Raw genomic sequence first — 6,741 nt, forward strand, 5'->3', positions numbered from 1 at the left:
AATTATGGCATTTGCCAGTAAATGGATGGAGTTTGGAGAATATTATGCTAGGCAAAATAAGCCAACCCAAAAATACAAAAGGTCAAATGTTTTCTCTAATATGTGGATGCTAATTCACAATAAGGCAAGGGGCACTAGAGAAGAATGGTGTTACCTTAGATTAGGTAGAGGGAAGTGAAGGGAGGGAAGGGGAGGTGATATGGGGATAGGAAAGACAGTAGAATGAAACAAACATTATTACTTTATGTATGTATGTGACTGCATGACTAATATGATTCTACAACATGTACACTCAGAAAAATGAGAAATTATATCCCCCCCAAAATATGGTTCAATAATCTATTTACTTAAAAAAAAAAAAGAAATTGTGGGGCATGGTGGTGCATGCCTATAATCCCAGTGACTCAGGAGACTGAGGCAGGAGAACCACAAGTTCAAGTCCAGCTTCAGCAACTTAGTGAGACCCTTAACAACTTAGTGAGACACTGTCTCAAAAAAAAAAAGAAAAAGAAAAAAGAAAGAAAGAACTAGAGATGTAGCTGAGTGGTAAAACACCCCTGGGTTCAATCCCTAGAGTTCAATGGGGAGAAAAAGAAATTTAGGTTAGCCTCCCCCAAAATGAAATATTTATTTATAAACCTAACAAAACAACTGCATTATCTATACAGGAAGACTATGAAACTCTAAAGAAAGAAATTAAAGAAGTCTAAAAACCAGAAATATATTTCATGTTCATCAATGGGAAGACTCAATATTGTCAAGGTGTCAGTTTTTCCCGATATGAGCTATAGATTTAATGCAATCAAAATCAAAATTTCAATAAGGTGGTTTTTTTTTCAGTGTGGATATCATCAACCTGATTCTAAAGTTTATGTAGAGCAGCAAAAGACCCAGAACAGCTAATACAATGTTGCAAGAAAGAACAAGTTGGAGGAATGACATCACCTGGCTTCAAGACTTACTTAAAAGCTACAGTAATTAAAATAGTGTGGTATTACTTAAACAAACAAACAAACAAAAAATCAATGGAACAAGGCTGGGCTTGTAGCTCAGGGGTAGAGCACTTGCCTAGCATGTGTGAGACACTGGGTTCGATTCTCAGCATTGCATATAAATAAATAAATAAGTAGATAAATAAAATAAAGGTCTATCAACAACTAAAATTTTTTTTAAAAAAATCAATTGAACATAATAGTCCAGAAATTCTGTCATCTGAGCTTTGACAAAGGGGCAAAGGCAATGCAATAGTGAAAAGATAGTCATTTCAACAATTGTTTCTGGAACAACGAGGCATTCAAATGTGAAGAAATGAATCTACACATAGATTCATACTTCACAAATATTTGCATACTTCACAAATATTAACTAAAAGAGACTACAGACTAAAAGGTAAAACTATAAAACTCCTCCTATAAGGTAACACCAGAGAAACTGAATGACCTTGAGTTTGACAATGACTCTTTGGACACAACACAAAAAACACAAATGTGAAGAACTGATAAGATGGACTTTATTAAAATTAGATTTCTGCTCTGCCAAAGACACTGTGAAGAGGTTGAAAAAACAAGCCACTAGGAGAAAATATTTGCCAAGGGCATATTTGATAAAGTACTGGTTTCCAAAATATAGAGAGACTTTAAAAGAAACTGTAAAACGGAACATTAAGAAAAGAAACAACCTAATTTTATAATGACCCAAAGAACTTAACAGACACCTCCCCCAATGAATACATAGGGTGGAAAATAAGCACATAAAAAATGCTCTATGTCATATGTCACTAGGAAATGCAAATGAAAATAATTATATTCTATTACATACGCATTAGAATGTCCAAAATCTAGAACCCAAATGACATCAAATGCTGGCAAGGATGCAGAGAAACAGGGACTTTCTTCCATAGCTGGTGGGAATAAAAAGTGATACAGCCATCTTGGAAGACAGTTACAAAATTCAACAGACTTCTACCATATGATCCAGCAATCATATTCCCCAATATTTACCCAAATGAAGAAAACTTAGGTTCACATAAAAACCTGCACATGGATGTTTATAGCAGCTTTATTCATAATTGCCAAAACTCAGAGGAAATCAAGATGTCCTTCAGTGGGCAAATGGGTAAACTGTGGCATCCCCAGATAATGGACTGTTATTAGCACTAAAAAGAAATGAGCTCTCAAGCCATAAGAAGACATGGAGAAAACATATTACTGGGCTGGGGGTATAGCTCAGTGGTAGAACACCTGCCATGCATGTGTGAGGCACTGGGTTCCATCCCCAACACCACACACACAACAATGACTACATCAAAGACCAATGTGAAAAGACCACATACTATATGATTCCAGCATTTTGGAAAAGACAAAACTATGAAGCAGTAAAAGGATCAGTGATTGTCAGGGATTACTGGGGAAGGAGGATTGAATAGAGAATTTTTAGGGCAGTGAAAATACCCTGAATGAATATTGAAACGATGGATCCATGCCGTTATACATTGTCCAAACCCATAAAATGGACCACACTGAGAGGGGAACCCATGGTAAACTAAAGACTTGGAGTGAAGATAGTGCATTAGGATAGCCCCATCAATTATATCAAATGACCTCTTTGGTTGGGCGATGCTGACAATGAGGAGCAGTGCCTGTATGTGGGAAAGGGATACATGGGAAATCTCTGCACTTTCCACTCAAGTTTATCTGAACTTAAAACTTTCCCCCAAATAAAGTCTATTCTAAAAGGTGATAATAATATTAGTAGTAATAATTGCATTTTAATGTGATATTATACACTGGACCTTGACTTTTTTCATTTGGACACGTGTGTGTGGAGGAGGAATGACATCAGATTCTTTTGCTTTCTTAAGCTTCTTATCTCTTCCCTCCCATGTGACTGATACAGGGAAATCTGACCTCCTCCTGTGGTCATCATTTTATCTTTGGAAAACTCTTGCAGGATTAGGAGAAACGGGAATGGGCTCTCTAAACTAATGAGTTTATGTGTTAAAGTGTATGTTAGTTAGAAATCTGAACTTACCTAAATGTCACCCAAATTAGATTAAACACTAAAGGAGATTTATTGGTTCACGTGTCTGAAAAGCTTAGAGATGCCAGGCGTCTGGCAGGGCTTGATCTAGCAACTGAGGCTAACAGCGAAAGCCCTGTTGTTTTGCATTTCTCCAGCCTTCCACAACGTGCATTTCCCCCATGTGGCCACAAGATGGCTGCCAGGAGCTTTCAGTGCTAAGGACATCCTGGTTCACATCCAGAGGAGAATCTTCCCTCAAGTATTTTCTAAGGAGGAAGGAAGTTATTTCCCCCCCAGACCCCCCAGAAAATGGGTTAGACTTTGTCCCTCACTGAGCGATATTTCTATTCCTGAACCAGACCCAGGGAGGGTGGGATGTACTGATTGCCCATCTTGGAACTGTGTGAAGCAGAAGCTGTGAGGAAGGACAGAGCCGCAAAGGGGCATCAGGGAAGAGTCGGAGGACCTAGGGCAGGTGCTCACCCGTGCCTTCTTCCCCAAGAGAGAAGTGTCTTCCTTTTCCTTTCTCTGGTCTTGAAGGGAGAGACATGGAGGTTCAGGTGGGACAGGGTGAAGCCCAGGGAAAGACAAGAAGGCTCACTGTGAGGTGTCCCCCAAAAGCTCACAAGTGAGACAACGCAAGAAGGTTCAGGGGGGAAATGATTGGGTTGTGAGAGCCTTAACCCAATCAGTGAATTATGGGATTCGTTGAGTGGTAATTGAAGGCAGGTGGGGTGTGGCTGGAGGAGCTGGGAATTGGGGATGGCCTTGGGGATGTAACTGTATCTGGTGAGCTCAGACCTCTCTGCGCCTTCGTCACCATGTGAGCCACTTCCCTCCGCCACACTCATCCTCCACGATGTCCTGCCTCACTTCAAGCCCTGAGCTATGAAGCCTGCTGTCTATGGATTGAGACCTCTGGAACCGTGTGCCCTTCTGAACTTTTCCTCCTTTACGGTTGTTCTTGTCGGGCCTTTGAGTCACAGCTGCAAAAAAGCCGAATAAAACACATACCCGCCCTCTGGTTCACTCACTTGGGAGATGACCTTTGAGAAGACCCAAGCTAGTCACAGCGCCCGCCAGTCAGAATTCCTGGTCTGCATGTGCTTTGGGAGCCCATGGAGTGGTAACAAGCCACGATACAGGAACTGGAGACTCGGAGCACTGCCCAACTAATCATTAGCACTAGGAACCATAAAAGAAGCACCCCCGCCCCCGACCAATATTAACATTCACCAGTTTTGTGATAATAACTGCACCTTTAAATTTTGTTTCTTTTCTTCATCTATAAAATGGACATGAGATAATAAACCTCCTTGTATATTTTGCATTGATAAAAGAGGTGATGTGCCCATCCTTAATCTGATGTTATACTTTTGCTCATACTTCTAACCCTAGGCCTCCAGCCTCCCTCTTTCCTCTTGCTAGCTCCTCCCCTAGGAGGGAGGGATTACAGATTTGATTGGTCAGCCATATATTACTGTGGTGTTCTCCTAGATGGCAGAGTTAAGTAGAAAGTGTTGAAGGCCAACTCAGGCTTGGCTCAGCCCCTGTGTCTTTTCCTTGCCCACTGCTGTGGGTAAGCAGACCAGGAAGGGCCTACCATGGCACGCTCACACATCCTTCCTCGTCACTTCTGGTAGTGAAATGGCAGACAGAGCCAGAGCTCCTGTTGGAATCTACTCAACCCTCAACTCCGAGGTACCACAGAAAGTTCAAGTTGACATATGAGGTTGGATACAGGAGACCCTATTTTGACATTGGCTCACCATCTCCTATTCTACTTTTACTGACCTTTGCATCAGCATATTGAGTTCTTTCCCTCAATAGATAGAATTAGATATCAAGGCCTCCTGCCCCTCTAACACCCTGCTGAGTTGCAGAGAAGGAATGAAACATACACACACACACACACACACACACACGCACACACACAGAGAACACAAATATAAAGTCTACTGATTGATAGAGTGATTGATGTGCTTTCCTGGGAGCTGCCTTATATAGATGTCAGCTCTGTAAGGATCATTCCCACTCTGATACCAGAACCTTGGTGTTAGCCTGGGGACTTCTCCTCCCAGATGTGAATTGAATGGAAAGTTGTCATGACATAAGACACTGAGTGGGCAATGCTCAGAAGTTGCCCTTCTTCCTCCTCTACTAGTAACACACCTCCTTGTTAAGGATACTTCCTTATGATGTGCTTTGAGGTTCAATGTCTCCTGAACAGCAGTCTTCTCACAAAAGGTTCTAGCTTGAAAGGAATCTTGTCTTCACTCTGACTTTTCCCTCTGGTTATACTCACTCTTCTTACTTTCACTTCTGATTGTGCACTTATTCCTCAGCCCCAGAAAGATCTGCATGCCCAATGCTGTATTAAGATGCTCTCAAATGGCACCAATGGTTTCATAGTCATTGCATTTCAGTTTAGAGATCTCTTCCATGTCACTGCTATTATTGTTCACTGTTTTTTCAAAAAATTATTTAATATATCAATAGCTCATTTTTAAAAGTATATCTCAACAATGAGATGAATGCACTTGCAATTTTAGCAAACTAAGGTGATTCTTATGTATAATAAAGTTTAAGAATTCTGTTTCCAAGAGCTGAAGTTATAGAAGACACAAGCAAATTTGCCGTGTACCTACCAGGGCTGGACCGCTGCCGACTTTGCCCAGACAGGAGGCAGCATGAGCAGCCAGCAACTCATCCAACCAGAAAATGCCTTCAGGCCTGTCCTGTCACAGGGGAAAGCTATGTGCTTTTCACAAGTGTCTGATATGATTTCTGAGGGAAGGAAGAAATAGCTGAGAGTTTCGAGGGAACTGTTGACAGCAAGAAATACATTAACCTGGTTATATTAACAAACACTTTATTCCTCCTGCTAGAAACGCTCTGTCTGCATAGTAAGGCATAAAAGTCAAATGCCTGCTATAGTTACTGCCATCGATGGCTCTGTTTTGGCTATGGCCTTTATTAGAGCTCTTTGTATAATGTGTATTTGTGTGGGTATGGAGGGTGGGGGGAGTTGTAGAGAGATGGGGAAAGGGATGGCAGTAAGCTTTGAGCACTCCTGTAAACTAGTTCACTGTTGTCTGAATGATATATTAGTGGGTTTGAAACCTGTTTAGTGGTAAGCATTTTTAAGTGGAGTGGAAATGAATGAAATAGAGAATAGAATAGACCGCCATGTATTATGGTTACTACACGTGTGTGTGTATGTGTGTGTGTGTATGTGTGTGTGTGTGTGTGTGTGTGTGTGTCCACTTCTAGTGGGTCAGAATTCAAAATTCCTTTTTTAACTATTTTATTGAGTTACAATTGATCTCTTTTGTATGTAGTATTCAAAAATAGTAAAACTCATAAAAGCAGGAAAGGAATGGTTTCTGGGGTGGGGATGGGAAGGGATTGGTCAAAGTGTTTGAAATTTCAGTGCAGTTCTAGAAGGGGTCAGGATGGTCTGGGGAGCTGGTCTATAACGTGGGCCACACAATTAACCATATAGGATTTGGTATTTAAAAATTTGCCCAAAAAACTGGAAATCCATATGCAAAAAAATGAAACTGAATCCCTTCCTCTCGCCATGCACAAAAATTAACTCTAAATGGATCAAGGAGCTTGATATCAAATCAGAGACTCTGCGTCTGATAGAAGAAAAAGTTGGCTCCGATCTACATATTGTGGGGTCGGGCTCCAAATTCCTTAATAGGACACCCATAG

The sequence above is a fragment of the Ictidomys tridecemlineatus genome, chromosome 4, assembly GCF_052094955.1.
Source record: "Ictidomys tridecemlineatus isolate mIctTri1 chromosome 4, mIctTri1.hap1, whole genome shotgun sequence".
Taxonomy (NCBI): Eukaryota; Metazoa; Chordata; class Mammalia; order Rodentia; family Sciuridae; genus Ictidomys; species Ictidomys tridecemlineatus.